Source organism: Mercurialis annua, linkage group LG5, assembly GCF_937616625.2.
Source record: "Mercurialis annua linkage group LG5, ddMerAnnu1.2, whole genome shotgun sequence".
Lineage (NCBI taxonomy): Eukaryota > Viridiplantae > Streptophyta > Magnoliopsida > Malpighiales > Euphorbiaceae > Mercurialis > Mercurialis annua.
Genome location: NC_065574.1, coordinates 154,158 through 154,726, shown reverse-complemented (window position 1 = coordinate 154,726; position 569 = coordinate 154,158).

The window sequence follows — 569 nt, the reverse complement described above, 5'->3', positions numbered from 1 at the left end:
GCTATTTATCCATAGAATCACATTTATGCTGTTTGAAAAAAAAAAATTATGTTTGATTTATGGAATTCATTAATTGTTCAAAATTATCCAACAAACTAAAAACCTTTCGAGAAATTTATAGAAAACACCCCATTTTTATAAATATTTTCAAATTCTACTTCAACACGAGAAGTCGAGAACATTAAAAAAGTACTTTCGGTTTTTAGACTTCTTATGTTTTCACTTTCGAAAGTAAATTTTTATTTTATTACAAGAATTTTAGTTTACTTTCACCAGTCGTTCCTAACATTTGGATTTTCTATCAACATAGTCCCTAAATTTTATTTTCGATCAGTAAACCCCATGAGTTTTGATCTGATGGCCAGTAAATTTCTTTTGTCCAAATTTTTACAGACGCCGTTAACATTTAGTGACGTGGCAATTTAAAAAAATAAAAATATAATAAAACACACACATATTTAGCTCCACCTCAACTGGCATGTCACCAATCACCATCTAAAAAAGTCAAAATATCCTAAACCTAAAAACCCTAAAAATCAAAACTTACCTATCGCCACCACCGTCATCCT